This window comes from Halichoerus grypus, chromosome 10, assembly GCF_964656455.1.
Source record: "Halichoerus grypus chromosome 10, mHalGry1.hap1.1, whole genome shotgun sequence".
NCBI classification, from domain to species: domain Eukaryota; kingdom Metazoa; phylum Chordata; class Mammalia; order Carnivora; family Phocidae; genus Halichoerus; species Halichoerus grypus.
The window spans coordinates 27418123-27441400 of record NC_135721.1 but is presented as its reverse complement, the minus strand read 5'-3'; the positions used below and the strand labels follow the sequence as shown (position 1 = coordinate 27441400).

General features: G+C 37.0%; 1 long non-coding RNA gene across 1 annotated transcript in view; it reads right to left on the bottom strand.

Annotated features, from left to right (window-relative positions):
- Positions 1–6445: 6445 nt before the first annotated feature.
- LOC118523903 (uncharacterized) overlaps positions 6446–23278 on the bottom strand; it is a 206565-nt gene continuing 189732 nt past the window's right edge. The window contains exon 4 of the long non-coding RNA XR_004911316.2: positions 6446–7111. This is a non-coding gene — a long non-coding RNA (uncharacterized LOC118523903). The remainder of the gene's footprint in view (positions 7112–23278) is intronic.

Sequence of the window (23278 nt, the reverse complement as noted above, 5' to 3'; positions counted from 1 at the left end):
AAGCTAGGCACATTTTGTTTTCAGGATGCATGAGCCACCAAAATCTGCATCCTGTCCCTTCTTGATTCCCCCATCTTTCTGGGGCTGACAGCTGCCCTAGGGCTGCCCAACACTACACTCCAAACCCCTTTACCTTTATCTGCTCTCCTGGGTGCATGACAAATGTATCTCTTCATCTTAAAGCTCATCAAAGTATATTTTACCTTAGAACCCTATTTTAGCCGGCCGAGGAAAAACATGATCTGTTTGTATGGTAAAGATTGCCAACAACTTAGTACAGACGAAGTATTTATATTTTCCCAAAATGCTTTAGAACCATCACCGCTTTTGCCCAGAGGGTAAATGTCTAATGCTTACTCTAGGAACAAAGGAATTAACTTCAGTGCAGTATAGAAGTGGGAGGCTAGCAAGTGGTTTCCATCATATCACACCACCCCCCTTTCATCTGATGGCTGCTTCAATCTCGTTTACTGATAAGTACTAGAGCATAATAATTAAAACGGTTACTATTGCTTGTATTCCAGGCCCTGTACTGACTGCATACTTTTTCTGCATTCTCAAAACTTAGCCCCCGAAGTAGAAGCAGGAGTAATTATTAAGTTTATTGCTGAGAAAACTTAGTTTACAGCAATTAAGGATTTCATCAAAGGCAAACAGCTTATAAATTGAGGAACCCGAATCTAATCCAAACTATTTGATTCAAAAGCTCTTATGTATCAGAATAGCATTTGTTCCATTATTTCCTTGGTTGGGAAAGTAAGTGTTTTCAAAAAACACCTAATTCTATTATTCAAAACATGTCCTTTACATATAGAAGACTAACATAGTGGATGGCATGGATCACATTACTGTGTGGCACAATAGTTTCAGACCTTTCTGGGAAAGGTACTTTTCTATCAAGCTGTACATGATTATTTAAATGCCCAAATAGTCATATTTATATATAGTCACATTTATTTTTTATATGCTTAATTTCCAAAGTGAAGAAATAATATGATGTCTGAGGGACTCTGAGCTATACTGCTGTCCCTGTGTTCTGCCCCTGGGTTTCCAGTCTCCCCCGACTGGGCTTGCAGACTCTTCCCTGTATTTGCATGTGTCCCCTGTCTCCCTTTGTTCAACACCCACATGTTTGTTCTCTAAGGCTTCCTCCATATAGACTTCTCTGCTTCCTGCTTGGGAAACAGAAAACCTCTCTCCCTTCTCTGAACTCCAAAAGTCAGATAACTGTTCTTCTTTAATATCAGGTGTAGTAGTCAGCAAGGGCTGCCATAACAAAATACCACAGACTGAGTGGCTTAAACGACAGAAATCGGTTTTCTCAGTGTTCTGGACGCTGGAAGTTCAAGATCAAGGAGGTGGCAGGATTAGTTTCTCCTGCGGCCCCTCCCGGGAAGCTGTCTTTTCCCCATGTCCTCACATGGCCTTTCCTCTGTGTATATTTACTTCTGGTGCCTCTTCTTCTTCTAAGAACACCAGTCCTATTAGATTAAGGTCCTGCACTTATGACCTCATTTAACCTTAATTACCTCCTTAAAAGCCCTGTTTCCACATAGAGTTACATTGGGGATTAGGGCTTCAAACATGAATTTCGAGGAGACACAATTCAGTCTGTAACTTCAGATTTGACTTGATATTCAGAATCAGTTGTTGCAGTGGCAAATGAACTCACCACTAGCCTGTGAGCATCTTAGAGAGAAAGTCAGTCTATCCAATTCATGTCTTTAACTCCTGCAACATTTGGTACAGTGCTCTGCAAATAACACTAGTCAACTTCCACGCACTGAACATAATGTATTTGCACTCTAAGGCATTTCATATACATATCATTCAATCCGAACAACACTTCGAGGTAAATAATACTACCTCCACATTAGAGATAATGAAACTGAAGTCTGTGTAGGTCAAGCATCTTGGTAAAGTTCTCATGATGGGTAAAGGACAGAACTAAAACAAACCTAGATCTATTTTGAGCAAAGCTTAAGTTCCTTTTCTTCCAAATCTGCTTTCATGAAATTTGTTGAAACAAACCAATGTCATTAAGGTAGGGCCACCAAATGTTGGTGCCATTTTCTTTTTCCTATTCCCTATGAGCAGGAGAATTGAAGAATTAACTTTCTCTGATCACATTTGTTTGGGCAGACAGAAGAAAGGATAAAAAATTTGGAAACTTAAATATAGCAGAAACAAAAGAAACACATTCCTTTCCAGACTTTTACTGGAAGCAATATTGAAGCGATTAATAAAGGCAAGAGAGATGAGGAAGGTATAAAGAAGGTGCCTGACATAATAATGACAGTATATTTCAACTCAGAGTAAAACAGGAAAACATAAAACACTGGTTGGATTTAACAGGCATCAAGCTTTATGCATGGCATCACAGGGGGTGTGTTTTATAGGCAGTAAGAGATCCACCTGCTCCACAATCATCCCTCATTATCCATCCACAGTGCCTGAAATTACCATACTATTGTAACTGCAGTGGTTTTAAGATTTTAGAAGATACCAGTCCTAGTGGCAGCTTCATCTCCATTAAAATGTAAAGATCAAAACTATAGGATAATGAGTTAGCCCATTAACGTACCAACATCACATTTAATTGCAAGCTACAAAGTAAACATCTTTTTTTTTTTTTTAATGTGGCAGTGAATTGTGTGTCATGACAAAGCAAGTATATATCATAATTCACAGACCTAGATGTCCAGGCAAAACAAGAAATCTTGGGAGGCTAGGGAAGGGCATATACCCTGGGGTGCTTGGAAACGGGTGGGAAAAGGGACAAAGGGAGAGGAACCTGGAGGAATGACAGAAAGGAAGGCAATTAAAGTGAGGGTGGGATGTTAATAAAAACCACCTGCTGATTCCCTACAAGAATAGACTCCTAAAACACTGGATTAGATAGTGGTTGAGAGTTTTGTGGATCTTGGCATTCTTAGAAGCAAAGCAGAGGGTGGGAGTTGACTGGGGCAAAAAGCTTGAGACTGGTAGGTTTAAATTGAGCAGGATAAATGAGTGGCATTGAGTTACTTTCTAACTCTTTGCCATTTATACTCAGGGACATCATTTGTAGAGCCTTCTGCGCAGTAGCAGCCGAACTGGGATGAGAATTGGTGCTTTCCATTTTTCATGCGTTAATTTTCTATTTGGCCGATACGTCCAGAAATCTTTACCTGTCTTTCCCTAAACGGTCCGGATAATTGCTTCACTTCTCAGCTTTGCTTTGACTGTAGGAACCTTGTCCATTTAAGGCATTTTTCTTTCAACTCACACTCACTGGGCTTAAAACGGTACTGCTACTGAAGCAAGGAGGTCAAGATGGGCAGTTAGATCTGACACTTCACATTGCCTAAGCTCCTGACTCAGTTAGTTGAGGTTTGTAAGAGGGAGAGAAAAAAATGGCTTCTAAGCTACTTTAAAGTGTAAATAAATAACCATATGTCAAAGTCAGCTGCACCTGGCTCCCTCTTTCTGCCCACCCCTTCCTTTCCAGTGACTTGCCTCATGACAGATGAATCTGTAGGTGCGAAGAGGTTCTACAGATGGCACATCTTCTAGTACTGTCATGGCTAGTCCTCTCCACAGCTGTGCGGGGGCTCAGTGCCAATATCCTGTTGTCTTTCAATGCAGGATGGTTACTTTAGAGAATGAATTAAGATTATACAGCAGATTGGAAGACCAGGATGGAGGCTTAAAGCAGAATCTTGACATGGGCCTTGGCTTCAGACTTATTTGGAGTCTGTGCTCCTTACACCCAAGAAAGTGTTAGAAGTAAAGTGATTGTGACCTGCATGAAACAAAGGGGGAAGTGATAAAGATTTGCCTCACCTGCTTTTTTCAACAATTGAAGAAAACCTTATTTTTATTAGTGAAAATACGGTGATCAGACTTCAATATCCTTGCATATGAATTAGATTTTTAAAGTTAGAAACTTTATCACACTATTAAGAATATAATGTTTAAAAAAATAAGGCTGGAAGGTATTGAAGTCTGTTTATTGCTAAGCAAGTTTCTAGATTCAGAAATTTGAAATCAAAAAGTTACAAGTATTCTCACATACAAATCTGTTACTGGGTTAGAAGCCCTTTAGTAATATTTTAATTGTGCAAAACTCATGAAAAAATCCATAAAGAAATATAAAAATTATCTCAGAGAATTAGAGAAAAATTCTCATTTAAAAAAAAAATTGGAGCTTGAAACATGGGAGGCATTTCAGCTTTTGAAGATGTTCAACAGAAACTTCAAGTCTGAGAACATGGCATGAGAAGAATGTCCAGATATAGAAAAAAAATCCAGCCAAATCTGCCATTTTGGCTGAAGCATCTTGAAGTACCAATGGGACTTGAGCTTATTAGTAAGGTGGACAACAGTCCAATCTTGATGGGCATATGATGGCAAAGTATTTAGAGCTATAGCTTCCTCATCACTTTTAAAATGCTATCACAGGGGCGCCTGGGTGGCTCAGTCGTTAAGCGTCTGCCTTCGGCTCAGGTCATGATTCCAGGGTCCTGGGATCGAGCCCCACATCGGGCTCCTTGCTCAGCGGGAAGCCTGCTTCTCCCTCTCCCACTCCCCCTGCTTGTGTTCCCTCTCTCGCTGTCTCTCTCTCTGTCAAAAAATAAATAAAATCTTTAAAAAAAATAAATAAATAAAAAATAAATAAATAAAATAAAATAAAATGCTATCACAATCCTTGATAGGTATATTATTTTGTTATTGTTGTTTTTCTTTGGATTTAGAAAATTTTCAGTACATGGTGCTATGGTCTAAATGTGTATATCCTTTCAAAATTGATGTTGAAATCCTAACCCTTATGGTAATGGTATTAGGAGGTGGGGCCTTGGGAAGGTAGTTAGGTCATGAAGGAAGAGCCTTCATAAATAGGATTAGTACAATTATAAAAGAGGCTTTAGAGAGATCCCTTCATTCTTCCACCATGGTAGGACACAGCAAAAAGACAGATCTCTATGAATGAGAAAGCTCTCACCAAACATTGAATCTGCCAGGGCCTTGATCCTTGACCTCCCAGCTTCCAGAACTGTGAGAAACAAATGTTTGTTGTTAATAAGCCACCCAGTCTGTGATATTTTGTTATAGCAGCCTGAATGAACTAAGGCACATGGGATCTAGAAGCATTCTGTAATTTAGCAAAGGCTTTAGTTGATAATCCATCCTGAGACTACAATCATAAATCTAAAAAAGTTAGCATTTCAAAATTTGGAGGAAAATTCATAGCAGTTTAAATAAATGAAAGCACATCCATAAAATAAATAATCATCTATTTAAATAGAAGAAAAAGATTTAACATGATTCAAAGACACTCATTTTCCATAAGTAAAATAGATACATTATAAAGCAGATAGTATAGTATAATTCCTTGATTTAAAAAATACATGTATAACACAAACACACAAAAGACTAAAAGAATATAAATGATGTAAACCAAAATATTATCAATGATTTCCTCCAGATGGTAGGACTACTGGATTTATTTTACTTTAAGTATATATATATATATATATATATATATATATATATATATATATATATGCATTTGAACCTATTTTACAGAAAACATTTTATAATATGAACTTATTTTTAATAAAATATAATAAAAACATCTCAGACTGTTTGCAGTGGTCATGTAGGTTAAGTCTGTGAACACAGGTCACTCTTCACTCCAAGACTCATCATCAAAGTCCTTTAAGATGAAAAAACCCAGCAGGCATTCAGAGACTTTTAGCAACTTGAAGCTATGTCTCAGTTTCCTCATCTCTGAAAAGAGGGGCTAACACTTAACTTTCCATGTTTCCTGAAGGTGAAAGATGCCTTATCTTTATATTATCTACTGTAATTAAATCTTGTTAAAATCTATTACTGATTCAAAATAATACATTGGGCATCTGCTAGCAAACATTGGTAGATGAGAGGTTCACAGGTAAATGCCAAGTTTTGTTTTTTGAGAATAGTTTCCAATAGCCACTTGAATTTGAAAATGAAAACACATTATTTACGTAGATATACCTCAGTTTGTGTATAAAATATTCTTGCCTAAAATGAAAAGTAAGATTGCACCACAAATATAGGAAAGAACAATTACAATCTATATACATATTTATAAGTCTGAATATAATAATTACTAAGGCTTAGAAAAAGCATATTTGGAATCAGTTTGGACTTTGATTTAAAAGGTTTATTTTTTCTGTCAATGTGGTTTTATTTTTATGAAAATAATGTATGTACATTATAATAAGTTCAAATTATAGTGAAAAGTAAAAAAGCAGTTATAATCCTTTAACATAGAATCACAGAATACTTTTCCATACATTTATGTATGCATATATAATTATTTGTAATATATCTAAGTATATAAAAAAGTATAATGGGGTTATACTAAACTTTTTTGTAACTGCTTTTTAACACTGATAACAAACATCTTTTCATGTTACTAAATATAAATTCATGCAATATTATAATGACTGCTAATATCCAATTACATTATAAAAGAACATAAAGGGATAGGAAAATTGAAAAGTGAATAAAGGATATAATTTATATTCTCAATGTGGGGGTGCCTCTATTCATCACTATAAAGTTGGGGTTTATACTAATATGAGCTAAAACACACAAAAAATTTTTATTTCTGTATTTGCCTAAATTCTGCAGACAGCAATTCAAGTTCTTTGTCGATACAGATTGTTCTTATACATATACATCATGGGAAGATATTTAAAATGTATGTGTCTTAGTTTGCTAACCTGGAGTGTTTTAGAGATAGTGAAGCTCAAAGGAAGTAGTAGTGTTAGGGTATGGGGATGGGGTGAGCCTTGAAGTTGTGGGAAAAAAAAGGTGCTATCTCATTCTGATCACGAAAATCAGACTATTAGATCAAAAGGCATCTTAGAAAAGTGTATTCAACCCAATATTATGAGTTAGGAAATTGGGGGCTATGGAGGTTAGGTAGCTTGTTTATGTTCACACAGACAAGAAGAGGAACACGGAGGATCACAAGCAGAATCTTCTGACTTGAAGTACAAGAATCTTTTAAGTACACCATACTACACATTATCTTTTAGCTTCCTTTTGCCAGTGCTCTTTATTTTGTCCTTGACACCTGCAACATAAATTCAAAATAAGATTATTAAAAGATGATGACTGTTTGCCCTTGATCTGAGAATGTTTATTTGGACAAGGGCATTTCTAAGTAGTAATACATCAATCTCTGTGCAAGACATTTATGGACATTTTTAGCACATCCGTTTTTTTGTTTTTTGTTTTTTTTGTAATGCTACTCTAACATTCCCAGCTCATCAGATTGAAAGCTTTCTATCAGGCGTCAGTGAATGCTGCTACCTGAATCTGTCTGCTTTGATTGAGGAGGTGATTTGTGTAACCACGGAGTAAGACACTGTTTTTCTGCAGCCTGCAATAAGCCTCATCAGAAAGCAAAATTGCCTGTGCTACTAGGATAGATCTGGGGGGAGGCAGATAGGGTTCTGTGGTACTTGGTGACAAGCTATGCTGGCACTAGTGATGTAAGATGTCACTTACAGTAATGAAAACCTCTAGTGGTAGCATGGTTAAAATGCTTGCCACTGCTTATAAGAGGCATGCCAAGCTCCAAGAAAGCTTTTTATGATATTGTTCTTGTCACAGGGGAAATGAATCCATAGCTCACCACCGTCTCCCACAAGGATTGGCTGTTAAGATTGCAAGAATTGAGAAAAGCCTTTAGTTGGCAGAGCAACTGGTCCTGCTTTTAGAGGAAATGCTGAATAGCACAGTGACAAGAAAGCCCAGAGAGCCGCATGTGGCTTCTTTATGATGAATCACACATTTATTGGAACTTTGGGATCTCCTAGTCATACCTCTCAGATCACCTAGTTGTACAGTCTCAGAGAGAATTAAAGAGTATTAAAGGACTAGTCCAGTCCTGTACCTAAACCTAAAAACTATGTCTCCTAATTCTCAAAACCAGTATTCTCTCCGCCATGCTCTGAGATCCTAAAATTAACCTGAAATAAGAAACTCCCACATATATGAGAGTAACCATCACTTTATAAGTAGGAATTTGAAAGACTGTTTCCTCTAAATTATTGGCCCTGTATTTTGGAGAAATGCTACTAGGTTATTAGTGGTACCAGAGAAAGAGCTTAGTAGCCATGTTGTTTATTCACCTATGATAATGGTTTATCTCAACAGTATACTTTTAGCATTATCTTTTTTTGTGAAATAGAATGTTTAAAATATTTTAACAAAAAATATAAAATTTTCTAAAGTGTGTGGTTTACTAAATGTAATAGACAGTTTGGGGCACCTGGGTGCTTCAGTCAGCTAAGCATCTGCCTTCGGATCAGGTCATGATCCCAGAGTCCTGGGATCAAGCCCCATATCAGGGTCTGCTCAGTGGGGAGTATGCTTCTCCCTCTCCCTCTGCAGTTCCCCCTGTTTGTGCGAGCTCCCCCCCCACCCTCTCCCTCTGTCAAATAAATAAATAAATAAATAAAATATTTAAATATATATATGTACCTATATATAATAGACAATTTGATAAACTAGAAAACTCAAGTGATTCCATGAAATTAGATAAATTCAGTTAATTGTTTATCTCAATATAACCTTGATTTCCTCTGCACTCTTTGTTAGAAAATAGGATGTGATTTATCCGGAGACTGTCCAAGGTGCTGAAATTTCTTCTAGGGATATAGGGGAGAATCATTACAGTATTTTGGCAGAATCCTCTTCAAAAAAAAAAAAAAAGAATCCTCTTCAAGTAATTTTTTCCAGGTTTATTGGGATATTATTGGCATGTAACGTATGTAAATTTAAGGCCTACAATGTGATTATTTGATACACATATATATTATAAAATATTACCACAATAAGATTAGTTAACACTTCCCTCACATAATTACCTTGTGTGTGTGTGTGTGTGTGTGTGTGTGTGTGATGGTAACGTTTAAGATCTAATCTCCTAACAACTTTCAATTTTATGATACAGTATTGTTAATTATATACACCATGCTGTATACTACTTTGGCCTTATTCATCTTATAACTAGAAGTCTGTACTCTTTGATTAACATCTCCCTAATTTCCCTACCCTCCAGCCCCTGGCCACACCATTGTACTCTCTATTTCTATGAGTTAGGATTTTTTAGATTCCACAAATAGAGGAGAACATACATTGTCTGTCTTTGTCTGTCTGACTTATTTCACTCAGCATGATGTCCTCAAGGTCCATCCATATTGTCACAAATGGCAGAACTTCCTTCTTCCTCATGACTGAATGATATAAATGAAAGTGCTAGAGCATTTATGTAAGATGGCTCTATTATTTATCATCTAAGCTGGCACAATGTTGTGAATAAGCTGGAAAGCTGTCAAAAATTAAGTTTTGACAATGGATATAAACTGGGATTATCCCAGGTAAATGGGAATATAAGTTTACCTACTTTTGTAAATCAAATATTTGTGTCCCCTGCAAAATTCATATGTTGAAGTCCTAACTCCCAGTGTGCCTATTATTTGGAGATAGGGCCAATGAGGTGGTGAAAGACTAAATGAGATCATAAGGGTAGGGCCCTAATCTGATAGGGTTGATGCCCTTATAAGAAGAGAAGACACCCAGCTCTCTCTCTATCTTTCCATTATGTAAAAATAAAGTCAGAAGTCAGCTGTCTAAGAATGGGAGAAGATATTTGTAAATGTCTTATCAGATAAAGGGCTAGTATCCAAAATCTATAAAGAACTTATCAAACTCAACACCCAAAGAACAAATAATCCAATCAAGAAATGGGCAGAAGACATGAACAGACATTTCTCCAGAGAAGCCATACAAATGACCAACAGACACATTAAAAATGCTCATCACTCAGCATCAGGGAAATACAAATCAAAACCACAATGAGATACCACCTCACACCCGTCAAAATGGCTAAAATTAACAAGTAAGGAAAGGACAGATGTTGGAGAGGATGTGGAGAAGGGGGATACCTCTTACACTGTTGGTGGGAATGCAAACTGGGGTATAGCCTCTCTGGAAAACAGTATGGAGGTTCCTCAAAAAGTTGAAGATAGAGCAACACTATGATCCAGCAGTTGCACTACTGGATATTTACCCCAAAGATACAAATGTAGTGATCTGAAGGGGCACCTGCATCCCAATATTTATAGCAGCAATGTCCACAATAGGCAAACTATGGAAAGATCCCAGATGTCCATCAACAGATAAGTGGATAAAGAATACACACACACACACACACACATAAACACATATAGTGGAATACTACTCAGTTGTCAAACGTGAAATTTTGCCATTTGCAACAATGTGGATGGAACTAGAGAGTATTATTCTAAGCGAAATAAGTCAATCAGAGAAAGACAATTACCATATGATCTCACTGATATGTGGAATTTAAGAAACAAAACAGAGGATCATAGGGGAAGAGAGGAAGAAATAAAACAAGATGAAATCAGAGAGGGAGACAAACCATGAGAGACTCTTAACTACGAGAAAGAAACTGAGGTTTGCTGGAGGGGAGGTAGGTGGGGTGATGGGGTAACTGGTGATGGGCATTAAGGAGGGCATGTGATGTAATGAGCACTGGGTATTATATAAAACTGATGAATCAATGACCTCTACCTCTGAAACTAATAATACATTATATGTTAATTAATTGAATTTAAATAAAAATAAAAAATAAGTCAGCTGTCTGCAAGCAAAGAAGAGATCCCTTACCAGGAACCAAACTGGCCAACATCTTGATCTTGGACTTAACGGCTCCCAGAAATGTGAGAAATAAATTTCTGTTTAGACCACTTAGTCTGTTTTCTTTTCACATAGCATCCCTGGGAGACTAATAAACATACCTATATAAAACTCTCAAGAAAGACATTACCAAGCTACCTCTACCAGCATTAGAACATCATCCACCTATAAGATATAACAGAAAAAGTCAATTTGGGGATTATTTGGAGTTGATTATTTATTTGGAAAAAGTTGTCCATGTGCTATGGTTTTCAACAACATGTGGCTATAAGTGGATTCTTGAGAATCTATACCTTGACCGGAGGAGAGACAGAGAATAAGAAGTGCACACACACACACACACACACAGATAAGAGCCAAAGTGAAGACTGCAATAGGATTATGTTGCACTATCACAAAAGATAGAGCATAGAAGGATGTTCCTCTTGAGGAAGGGTTAACCTCAGCAGAAAGTACCTTGAAGTACCACCGGATGCAAAAAGTTGGTGAAAGGGAGAATTTGGGAAAGAGTAGAGCTTTAGGCTAATGAGGATCCACCAATATAGAAAATTATAGTTGGAAGATCCTAGCAGAAGGATCTCTAAGGAACACATAAAAGAATCTGCCATAATCCAAAGGTTCTATGTCTAGGTTAAAATTTACCAGTTAAATATGACCTTTTTTTGCACTTTCTCTCTCTATGTATCTCCTTTTACTGAGCCTCCACATTAGCTATTCCCAAATTGCAGTTGCCTCGTTGGAGAGGAGGCAAAGCAAGGAAGAGAGAAGAAATCTGTAATGTCTATATCACTCTCTGTAGGCCTCTGAGGATAATAAGGCCGGAGATGGGGGAGAGAATATTTAAATGGTATGATTTTTTAAAAAACTTTTGATAGACTAGACTGGAGTTTTTATTATCTAAACAAAGGTTATATATTTATTCATGCAGTGTAACTAAAAAATCCTCTGAATCCTGCCAGAGATTACAACCAGCATTAGGGAAGAATATAAAGAAAGTGGTTTTGAAAGGAAATTTTGAAGAAAAATGAAGATTTTAATGCTTGTACAATACAAATACTTGGCCTTTTACATATTCATAAATTGATTTTTTGTTATTATTTGATTAATTTTTTCTCTCCTCCTTGATTACAAGTTAGAACAGAGACATATCTGATTTGCCTTTAACACTGTCCCTGGAATGTAACCAGTATACATAAATATTTTTGAATGATTGTATGAGAAGGCCCCAACTGTCCTTCCTTGTAACTCATTACTAAATTGCCTTTGGTGAACTAAGCATTATTGCCTTCCCATTATCTATGTTAAAATGAAATTCTATGCCGTTTCAAAAGTGTGTGTTTTATTCCACAAATACTTTTTTTATCGTGGCAAATTATGCATAACATAAAATACATTCGGTGGCATTAAGTACATTCACAGTACATGCAATAATCAATTCATTCATCAGTGCACACTTGGATTACCTCTACCTTTTGACTATTGTGTATAATGTTGCTATGAACTTAGATGTACAAATATCTGTCTGAGTCCCTTCTTCCACTTCTTTTGAGTAACACAAGTGGAATTGCTGGATCATGTGGTAATTCTGTGTTTAAATTTTTGAGCAATTGTCATAGTGTTTCCCATAGCAGCTTCACCATTTTACATTCCCACCAGCAAAGCACAAAGATTCCAATTTATCTATATCCTCACCCATACTTGTTATTTTCTTTCTTTCTTTCTTTCTTTCTTTTCATTATGGCCATCCTAATGGGCATGAAGTAATATCTTCTTGTGACTTCAATTTGCATTTCTATAATGATTAGTGATGTTGAGCATCTTTTCATGTCCTTATTGGCATTTTGTATATCTTCTTTAGAGAAAGGTCTATTCAAATCTTTTACCTATGTTTTTAAAAAATTAGATTATTTGCTTTTTGTCATTAAGTTGTACAAGTTCTTTTTATTTTGGATATTAATCCCTCATCAGAATATAATCTGCAAATAGTCTCTCCCATTTTGTGAGTTGACTTTTCACTTTCTATATAGTATCCTTTGATGCAAAAAATGTTTTTAACTTTGATGAAATCCAATTTATCTACTTTTCCTTTCATTGCCTGTGTTTTTTCTTGTCCCATCCAAAAAAATCATTGCCAAATCCAATACCATAAAGCTCTTCCCCTATGTTTTCTTCTAATGGTTCCAGTTCTAGCTCTTACATTTTGATCTTTGATCCATATTGAAGTAACTTTTATACATGGTGTAAAGTAAGCACCCAATTTCATTTGTTTGTATGTTGATACCCAGTTTTATCAATACCATTTGTTGAAAATATTATCTTTTCCCATTGATGGTCATGGCATGTCATTTTACCATATATGTGAGGGCTTATTTCTGGGATCTCTATTTTATTCTATCAAAACATACATTTTTTAAAGTTAGAGTGTATCTTGCCTTAAGCAAAATAATTACCAACACTAAAGTGAAGGTGTTTATTTCCCTTTTCCTTGGAACAAGAGAAATGAAGAAAGTACCAGTGGAATCCAGTTCCTGCAGAATGAGGGAGAAAAATTGTTGAAAATTTTAAAAAGACACATATAGGAGGGCGATGCTGCTGGAGTGGGTGTCGCTCATCCACAACTTGACTTGAGAAGGCAAAATCTCTTTACATTCTTATGTTCTCCCTACTACAAATTCTCTCTCTTCTTTCCATTTTATTTATTATCAATATGTCAGTGCTGAAGTTGGAACTAGGGACAGCTCCAAGCTAGCTAACATGTGGATCAATTTGGTCTTCTGTTTTCCACTTCTCATTTTAGATGTAATCTCCCATCCTCTCCTTTCTTATTTTTTTATTTTTTTATTTTTATTTTTTTAAATTTTATTGTTATCTTAATCATCATTAGTTTTTGATTTGGTGTTCTATGATTCATTGTTTGCGTATAACACCCAGTGCTCCATTCAGTACATGCCCTCTTTAATACCCATCACCAGGCTAACCCATCCCCCCACACCCCTCCCCTCTAGAACCCTCAGTTTGTTTCTCAGAGTCCATAGTCTCTCATGGTTCATCTCCCCCTCCGATTCCCCCCCCCTCATTTTTCCCTTCCTACTATCTTCTTCTTTTTTTTTTTTAACATATAATGTATTATTTGTTCCAGAGGTACACGTCTGTGATTCAACAGTCTTACACAATTCACAGTGCTTACCATAGCACATACCCTGCCCAATGTCTATCACCCAGCCACCCCATCCCTCCCACCCCCCACTCCAGCCACCCTCAGTTTGTTTCCTGAGATTAAGAATTCCTCATATCAATGAGATCATGTGATACATGTCTTTCTCTGATTAACTTATTTCACTCAGCATAATACCCTCCAGTTCCATCCACGTCGTTGCAAATGGCAAGATTTCATTCCTTTTGATGGCTGCATAATATTCCATTGTATATATATACCACTTCTTCTTTATCCATTCAACTGTTGATGGACATCTTGGCTCTTTCCACAGTTTGGCTATTGTGGACATTGCTGCTATAAACATCGGGGTGCACGTACCCCTTTGGATCCCTATATTTGTATCTTCGGGGTAAATACCCAGTAGTGCAATTGCTGGATTGTATGGTAGCTCTATTTTCAACTTTTTGAGGAACCTCCATTCTGTTCTCCAGAGTGGCTGCACCAGCTTGCATTCCCACCAACGGTGTAGGAGGGTTCCCCTTTCTCAACATCCCCGCCAACATCTGTCGTTTCCTGACTTGTTAATTTTAGCCATTCTGACCAGTGTGAGGTGGTATCTCATTGAGGTTTTGATTTGGATTTCTGATGCCGAGCGATGTTGAGCACTTTTTCATGTGTCTGTTGGCCATTTGGATGTCTTTGGAAAAATGTCTGTTCATGTCTTCTGCCCAGTTCTTGATTGGATCATTTGTTCTTTGGGTGTTGAGTTTAAGAAGTTCTTTATAGATTTTGGATACTAGCCCTTTATCTGATATGTCATTTGCAAGTATCTTCTCCCATTCTGTCGGTTGTCTTTTGGTTTTGTTGACTGCTTCCTTTGCTGTGCAAAAGCTTTTTATCTTGATGAAGTCCCAATAGTTCATTTTTGCCCTTGCTTCTCTTGCCTTTGGTGATTAGGAAGAAGTTGCTGCGGCTGAGGTCGAAGAGGTTGCTGCCTGTGTTCTCCTTTAGGATTCTGATGGACTCCTGTCTCACATTTAGGTCTTTCAGCCATTTGGAGTCTATTTTTGTGTGTGGTGTAAGGAAACGGTCCAGTTTCATTCTTCTGCATGTGGCTGTCCAATTTTCCCAACACCATTTGTTAAAGAGACTGTCTTTTTTCTATTGGGCATTCTTTCCTGCTTTGTCAAAGATTAGTTGACCATAGAGTTGAGTGTCCATTTCTGGGCTCTCTATTCTGTTCCATTGATCTATGTGTCTGTTTTTGTGCCACTACCACACTGTCTTGATGATGACAGCTTTGTAATAGAGCTTGAAGTCCAGAATTGTGATGCCACCAGCTTTGCTTTTCTTTTTCAACATTCCTCTGGCTTATCAAAAAGAAAAGAGAAATGACCCAAATAAATAAAATCATGAATGAAAGAGGAGAGATCACAACCAACACCAAAGAAATACAAACAATTATAAGAACATATTATGATCAACTATATGCCAGCAAATTAGATAATCTGGAAGAAATCCATCCTCTCCTTTCATTCCAAATTCCTATACATACATTCCTATGTGTGTAAACTAGAGAGCAAATAACCTGGCACCCATTCTTTGAAGGGAAAGTTAGTCTGTAAGATGATATAATGAGCTTTGCTGGAGTCATTCAGTGATATTCATGTTGTTTTATGTGAATATAAACTGCTTTGAAATCGGCTGAAAGCTAGGTAGCTGCAGTTTGTGTAGGACTATGCTTCCTCTTTAGTCTATATGTTCTAATCAGGGTGTCACTTATGCCTTTGGTCACAACAATGAGAGTTGGTAGAGAATGACAATAGAAAAGTAGTTGGCAGCTGAGATGCCTTAGATTGGGATAGTGTCCCACATGATGACAGTGGTAGAGTTCTAGCTGTCAGTGGGGTATCACCACTCCCAGCAGGGATATAGAGGGAAGCATATGAGGCAGATGACCAAGGGAGCAGGAGAAAAGCATCTGAGAAAGATGAGAAAGACAAGTTCAGAAAATAGAACCTGAATAATTTTTTATAAGTCCTTTATATTAATTGAGATTATTTTTCTTTGGCTATGTGAATGACCATTGGGTGAATGACCCAATTGGCTTGGGTCAATTTTAAGGAATCAAAAATTAGAGATAAAAAGCTTTGGGGAAAAAAAAGAGTCTAGCTGATTCCTGACTAAATATATAATGATATAATTGAGGAAAACAATCACATCTTGTTAATAAGGAACAATTAGAGCTCAAATAGTTGGAATTTTAAGATATTTTATTTAAATGCATAAATAAATCTCTTCTTTTATAACTTTTTTCCAGTAAGAACACAGGTAAACCCACTTGACCTTAAGAGGTAATACAGTGACAATTTTAAACAGTTTGTGGTAGATTTTTTTAGAAAGTGGATCACATGCATGCATTTATCTCCCTCCTCTCTACAACAGTTATTACAATGATACTAAAGGAATGTAAATGTTTTAAATCTTATTAAAGAGGAGTAAGACAGTTCATCAATTTCTGCATACTAGGAGAAAAATAAAAAGCAGAACAGAGTAGACTGCAGCCTAGAAGGTGCGGAAGGCTGACAGAAAATAAGCCCAGTGGAGCTCCTGAACTATTTGAGCCCTAAGAGCACAGAGGACAGAGGAGCAGGAAAGGGTCAAGTGAGGCTGACAGCAAACAATCCATCGAAGTCTACTTTTTGTTCTCACTACAAGAAAGAAAGGAATGCTGCCAAGAGGCCCAGAATAAACAAAATCTGTCAAAGAAATTGTGGTTTAAATATGTTATATTAAGACTTGATTTCAAGAAATTATTGGGAGGTAAGAGAGAACTGTAAACAGAGCTCCTTTCCTTTCATAACAAAAAATCATGAAAATAAGAATTCCAGGGAGATTAAAGAATTAAAGCCATAAAGGTAATAGGAAAAAATACAGGCTTTGAGGTAAGAAAGGCAATTCCAAAAGTGATACATAAAGCAAATGCCAGGAACACATGGGTTACTCAGTGTGTTGAGCATCTGACTCTTGGTCTCAGCTCAGGTCATGATCTCAGGGTTATGAGATCGAACTCCGTGTCAGGGTCCGCACTGAGATCAGAGTCTGCTTGAGTATTCTGTCTCTCCCTCTGCCCCTCCCCCTTCTTGTATGTGCGTGTGATCTCTCTTTCTCTCTCAATAATAAAGATAAATAAATCTTTTTTAAAAAAAAGCAAATGCCAAAATTCATCAATTATACTAGAATCAAGTTAAAATTTTGAAAGGAGAAAGAACATGGAAAAGTTAGTGAGAACTTAGATGAAAATATTTGCAACATTTATGAAGCAAAGGGTTCATATCCAAAATTTAGTCAGAGCTCCTAAAAATCAATAAAATAATGCAAATCACCAAATAAAATTAGAGCAAAGGCTATAAAAGGCAACTTTTTATGGGTATTGAAGTTGTTTCCAGTATTCCCCAATATAAGTAATGCTGGAGTAAACAGCCTCATACACTTCTCCATGTTCACACGTGAAGGTGCTTGCAGGCAGTGGAATGTTGATAGGAGAGTGTGCAGAGGTTTTGCTTTAGTAGATGGTACCAAATTGCCCTCCTAAGTGGCTGTGCTAATTTACACTTCTTCCAACACTGCATGTGTCCAGTTCTCTGCATCCTAATATTATAAGTTTTGCCTTTTACTAGTCTGTGGTTGAAAATGGGATCTTGCTAATGGATTTTGTATTTCTTGTATTACCACTTGTGATTAGAATAGTTTCTGTGTTCAGTGGACGACTGTGTTTCCTTTTCTAAGAATTGTTTTTTTCTACTGGGTTATTTGCAAAATGGATTTATCTTATCCTTCTTTTACAATATTTTGTAACTTATTCTTAGCCTTTCAAAAAAGTTCCTTGAAAAAGAATTGCTATCTATTGCTTACAATCCATCAAGAGAGTGTAGCATATGCATATTATAAAGAGAAATGGAGTTAACCACCAGAATAACCAAAAAGAAATGATTATAGGGGTGCCGGGGTGGTACAGTCTGTTAAGCATCTGACTCTTGGTTTCAGCTCAGGTGGTGATCTCAGGGTTGTGAGACTGAGCCCCACATCAGGCTCTGCACTCAGTGAGGAGTCTGCTTAAGACCTTCTCTCCCTCTCCCTTTGCCCCTCCCCACCTCATGTGCATAGTCTCACTCTCTCAAATAAATAAATCTTTAAAAAAAATGATTACAGGTGGCTGCATCTGGGATAATGAAAGTTAGGGCAGAATACTGCTCATTTTTATGATGAAGCCCTTTGGGTTGTTTGATTTTTTAAAAACCACATATATTCATTACTTTGGATTTATAAAGTTGTCAATTAATGAAAAAAGCAGTCTTTAATATATGACAACTCCTGGATCTTTTTTCCTTTAAGAAATTAACCCCATCTGAGCCTCAGTTTCCTCATGCATAAAATAACAGTGCCCATCTCATAGCTGTGTTCTGAAGACTAATGTTTTACAAATGTCTAGTGATTATTGGATGGTTTTTCTTCCCTCCCCCGTTTAGTAACTTTATCCTTTTAAATAATTTGTTTGATTGTTATTAAACTTTATTAAATCAGGTTGAATCAACATACTTATTTGTTACCTACTAGTTATAAGTTAATAATTTTAAATGCTATGTGTAATTTCCCATCAAGGATATTACAATGAGGTTGGAAATAAATGATATAATTGCATTAGATTAAATCCAGCACTTTGATTCAACAGTAAGAAAAATGGCATAAAAATGATTATACCTGTATTTATTAATCACTGCAAGTTATAGGAACTCATGTGTAACATTAGAGGGGATGCTGAGATGAATAAGACATGATGTATGCCATCAAAGCACTTATATTTCAGTTAAAAAAATACAAGGCAGACTTTAAAAAATATTGTTGAAGATAAGCAAAAGGAAATGCTAAGAAAAAGAAAAAGAGGGGGAAATTACTTGTTGATAGAGATCTTGAAATGGTTACAACAAGGTATCATTTGACCAGGGCCTATAACGATAGGAAGGCTTTTGTTAAAGACATGGGAGAAGCACATATTCCAGAAAACAGAGGCTTGGAGAATGATGAGAATTTCAGGGTTATATGACTTGGCAGAGGTGGTTGGTAATGATACTGAAGGTTTGCCTCAATTTGAGTTTAATTTAATTTTATTATGTTATGTTAGTCACCATACAGTACATCATTAGTTTTTGATGTAGTGTTCCGTGATTCACTGTTTTCATATAACACCCAGTGCTCATGCAATACATGCCCTCCTTAATACCCATCACCAGGCTAACCCATCACCCCATCCCCCTCCCCTCTAAAACCCTCAGTTTGCTACTCAGAGTCTGTAGTCTCTCATGGTTTGTCTCCCCCTCTGATTTCTCCCCCTTCATTTTTCCCTTCCTCTCCTAATGTCCTCCGTGCTATTCCTTATGTTCAACAAATAAGTGAAACCATATGATAATTGACTTTCTCTGCTTGACTTATTTCACTTAGTATAATCTCCTCCAGTCCTATCCATGTTGATGTAAAAGTTGGGTATTCATCCTTTCTGATGGCTGAGTAATATTCCATTGTATGTATGGATCATATCTTTATCCATTCGTCTGTTGAATGACATCTCAGCTCCTTCCATAGTTTGGCTATTGTGGACACTGCTTGTCGACCTCTGAGAGTCGGGGACCTGGGGCGGCAAAGGAACTGAGAAAAAGAGACGACAGTATAGCAAGGCACAGGGGACCCCAAGCAAACAGCCCGAGGCACCAAGGTTTATTTTCCATAGTCTAATATACTTTCTACAATGACATAGGTCTATAATGATTTACAGCAGGGGCTTAGTAAGGCACATTCTTCCACGTACACAGGATTAGTTAAGTGAAGCAGTGGGAGTGGAGAAGGAATAAAGAAATCTGTAACTGGCTGTGATCAATTAATTGTAAACACCATTGTACTCAGACCTTGACACAGGATAAAAGAACAAAGAAGGGAATGCACAGTGTGCTGTTTACAGCTGGCTTCCTATCTACAAAACATCTTCTGCTGTGTACTTTAGAACAGACCACACACGTCCCAAGGGCATTTCACTCTGATCCTTTCGGGTTATTTTTAACCCTGCAATCTTGAGTTTTCTCAGAGATCTCGGAGTCTGAGCGAACATGCACCAGTGGTCGTTGTGGTGTTCTGTTTCCCACAACTGCTGCTATGAACATTGGGGTGCATATGGCCCTTCTCTTCACTACATTTGTGTCTTTGGGGTAAATACCCAGGAGTGCAATTGCTGGGTCATTGGATAGCTCTATTTTTAATTTTTTGAGGCACCTCCACACTGTTTTCCAAAGTGGCTATAGCAACTTGCATTCCCACCAACAGTGTAAGAGGGTTCCCCTTTCTCCACAACCTCTCCAACATTTGTTGTTTCTTGCCTTGTCAATTTTTGCCATTCTAACTGGTATAATGTGGTTTTGATTTGAATTTCCCTGATGGCTAATGAACATTTTTTCATGTGTCTGTTAGCCATTTGTATGTCTCCTTCTGAGAAATACCTGTTAATGTCTTCTGCCCATTTTTTGACTTGATTGATTTTTGGGTGTTGAGTTTGAGAAGTTCTTTATAGATCTTGGATATCAGCCCTTTGTCTGTAGTGTCATTTGCAAATATCTTCTCCCATTCTGTGGGTCGCCTCTTTGTTTTATTGACTGTTTCCTTTGCAGTGCAGAAGCTTTTTATCTTGAAGTCCCAAAAGTTCATTTTTGCTTTTGTTTCACTTGCCTTTAGAGATGTATCTCCAAAGTTGCTGTGGCCGATGTCGAAGAGGTTACTGCTTATGTTCTCCTCTAGGATTTTGATGGATTCCTGTCTCACATTGAGGTCTTTCATCCATTTTGAGTTTATCTTTGTGTATGGTGTTAGAGAATGGTCGAGTTTCATTCTTCTGTATATAGCTGTCCAATTTTCCCAACACCATTTATTGAAGAGGCTGTCTTTTTTCCATTGCATATTTTTTCCTGCTTTGTCGAAGATTATTTGACCACAGAGTTGAAGGTCCATATCTGGGCTCTCTATTCTGTTCCATTGGTCTATATGTCTGTTTTTGTGCCAGTACCATGCTGTCTTGGTGATCACGGCTTTGTAATATAGCTTGAAATCAGGCAACGTGATGCCCCCAGCTTTTTTTTTTCTTTTTCAACATTTCCTTGGCAATTCAGGGTCTTTTCTGATTCCATACAAATTTTAGGATTGTTTGTTCCAGCACGTTGAAAAATGTCATTGGAATTTTGATCAGGATAGCATTGAAGGTATAGATTGCTCTGGGCAGCATAGACATTTTAACAATGTTTATTTGTCCGATCCATGAACATGGAATGTTTTTCCATCTTTTTGTGTTTTCTTCAATTTCATTCATGAGTGTTCTGTAGTTCCTAGAGTATAAATCGTTTACCTCTTTGGTTAGGTTTATTCTGAGGTATCTTATGGTTTTTGGTGCTATTGTAAATGGAATCAATTCTCTAATTTCTCTTTCTATAGTGCATTGTTAGTGTATAAGAAAGCAACTGATTTCTGTGCATTGATTTTGTAATCCTACCACATTACTGAATTGCTGTATGAGTTCTAGTAATTTAGGGATGGAGTCTTTGGGATTTTCCACATAAAGTATCATGTCATCTGTGAAAAGAGAGAGTTTGACATCTTCTTTGACAATTTGAATACCTTTTATTTCTTTTTGTTGTCTGATTGCTCTTGCTAGGACTTCTAGTACTACGTTGAACAATAGCAGCGAGAGTGGGCATCCTTGTCATGTTCCTGATCTTAAGAGAAAGGCTCTCAGCTTTTCCCCATTGAAGATGATATTCACTATGGGTTCTTCATAGATGGATTTTATGAACTTGAGGAATGTTCCCTCTATCCCTATACTCTGAAGAGTTTTAATCAGGAAAAGATGCTGTATTTTGTCAAATGCTGTTTCTGCATCAATTGAGAGGACAATATGATTCTTCTCTCTCCTCTATTAATGTGTTCTATTACATTGATTGATTTGCGAATGTTGAACCACCCTTGCAGCCCAGGGATAAATCCCACTTGGTCGTGGTGGATGATCCTTTTAATGTATTGTTGGATCCTATTAGCTAGGATTTTGTTGAGAATTTTGGAATCCATATTCATCAGGAATATCTGTCTGAAATTCTCCTTTTTGATGGGGTTTTTGCCTGGTTTGGGGATTAAGGTAATGCTGGCCTCATAGAATGAGTCTGGAAGCTTTCCTTCTGTTTCTGTTTTTTGAAACAGCTTCAGTAGAAAAGGTATTATTTCTTCTTTGAATGTTTAGTAAAATTCCCCAGGGAATCCATCAGGCCTTGGACTCTTGTTTTTTGGGAGGTTTTTGATCACTGCTTCAATCTTGTTACTGGTTATTGGCTTATCCAGGTTGTCAATTTCTTTCTGTTTCAGTCTTGGTAGTATAGGTTTCCAGGAAGGCATCCATTTCTTCCAGGTTGCTTAATTTATTGGCATAGAGTTGTTGATAATAATTTCTAATAATTGTTTCTATTTCCTTGGTGTTAGTCGTGATCTCTCCCCTTTCATTCATAATTTTATTAATTTGGGTCCTTTCTCTTTTCTTTTGGATAAGTCTGGCCAGTGGTTTATAGATCTTATTAATTCTTTCAAAGAACCAGCTTCTAGTTTCGTTGATCTGATCTACTCTGTTTCTGGTTTCTAATTCATTGATCTCTGCTCTAATCTTAATTATTTTTCTTCTAATGTGTAGCTTAGGCATTGCTTGTTGCTTTTTCTCCAGTTCTGTAGGTGTAAAGTTAGTTGGTGAATTCAGGATTTTTCTATTTTTTTGAGTGAGGCTTGGATGGCTATGTATTTGCCCCTTAGAACCACCTTTGCAGTATCCCATAGGTTTTGGACCAATGTGTTTGTGTTCTCATTGGTTTCCATGAATTGTTTAAGTTCTTCTTTGATTTCCTGGTTGACCCAGACATTCTTGAATAGAGTGGTCTTTAGCTTCCAAGTGTTTGAATTTCTTCCAAATTTTTTCCTGTGATTGAGTTCCAGTTTTAAAGCATTATGGTCTGAGAATATGCAGGGAATAATCTCAGTCTTTTGGTATCAGTTGAGACCTGATTTGTGACCCAGTATGTGGTCTATTCTGGAGAAAGTTCTATGTGTGCTCAAGAAGAATGAGTATTCTGTTGTTTTAGGGTGGAATGTTCTGTATATATCTATGAGGTCCATCCGGTCCAGTGTGTCATTCAAAGTTCTTGTTTCTTTGTTGATTTTCTGCTTAGATGATCTGTCTGTTGCTGAGAGTGGAGTATTGAGGTCTCCTATAATTAACGTATTATT